Below are 1,381 nucleotides of genomic sequence, written 5' to 3' on the forward strand. Positions count from 1 at the left end.
CCCGCATGGCCGCGGCGGGCAGTAAACTGCAGCCTGGCGCCGGGGACCCGAGCCCGGGGTGCGGGAGTGAGTCGGCTCCGCCTACGCTTCTAGCCAGCCGCAGGAGCTGTGCGCGTCGCGGCCATTTTGGGAACAGCAGCCGGCCGGGGTACGGCGGGCGACTAGGGACAAGCCTCCCAGGGCGGCGGCAGGCGCTGGAATCTGAAGGGGCGGGGACGCGAAGGGGTGGGGCGGAGGACCGAGGATACCAGTGACCGGTAAGGTGTCAGGATGATTCTGCCCTGGGCCGCTCTCGCCCCTCTCGGGCCTAGAGAGACAGCGGGGAGTTGTGGTACATACCTTGACCAGGCAGGGGGCTGGGCACCCCGCGGCTTCCAAGTGGTACTCTGGGCGAAGGCGAGGGCCCTTGGGCACCAGGAAAGCCAGAAATAAGCTATACTGTCACTCCTAGGCAGCACTAAGGATTCCCAAGTGTTTTGTAAATTTGAGCCAGTAGGTCGCCGCCACCGAAGGGCAATGCCGTCCTGAATCTCATCTTTCTGAAATAGAGATGATGTCATCCAGACGCCCAGGGCTGAGACTGAAGAGCGCGGTCTGTCACCCTACTCCTAAGTCTCAGATTTTTGAGACTTGAAATAAAAGTTTTTAGAAACACCGACCACTGAAGTCACCTTCATATACTCTAGGCAGAAAAGAACACCTTCCTCACACCGGATCACAAGGTTAGATGTTGATTTTTCCAGAATCTTGTACTACAGTGTTCCTAAGCTAGAAGGAAAAAGAAGAAAAATTAGGTTCTAAAGATTATTTCAGAGTTATTGAAAAATTATAGAAATTCTAATATATCATTTATTCTTAGCATGTGGGACATCACAGCTTTCAACTGCAAATATGTACATATTTTCCCATGGAACAAAATCCAGTTGATTCAAAAATAACACTTAAAATGAAGTATGTAAGTTTCTATTCAATTGTGCTTATTTTTAAAACGCCTTATTCAGTTTAACTTTGCTATGCAAAATACACTGACCAAGTTAGAGAGATTTAAATGTACATATTTGATAAGATAGGAAGGCCATTTGTGTGCTAACTTCAACATACACAAGAGAAATTTCTTTGTAAAGTTAAAAAGCTGTTTTGGTATTTTTTTATTACAACAGTCTATAATATGTATATGTTTTGAGTATTGCATTTCTGAATTGACATTCATTTTATGCATTCAATAACATATTCAACAAGTGTTTATTAAGTGCACATATGTACTAGATCAGGACTGTACTAGATACTGGAAAGTAAAACAGACCAAGTTTTCTTCCTTTTAGAGCTAACTGCCTAGTAAGGGGAAAGAGAAAACAAAGCATATATATATATGTGTGTATAT

Source organism: Fukomys damarensis, unplaced genomic scaffold (assembly GCF_012274545.1).
Source record: "Fukomys damarensis isolate Sample0158 unplaced genomic scaffold, DMR_v1.0_HiC HiC_scaffold_14, whole genome shotgun sequence".
NCBI lineage: Eukaryota > Metazoa > Chordata > Mammalia > Rodentia > Bathyergidae > Fukomys > Fukomys damarensis.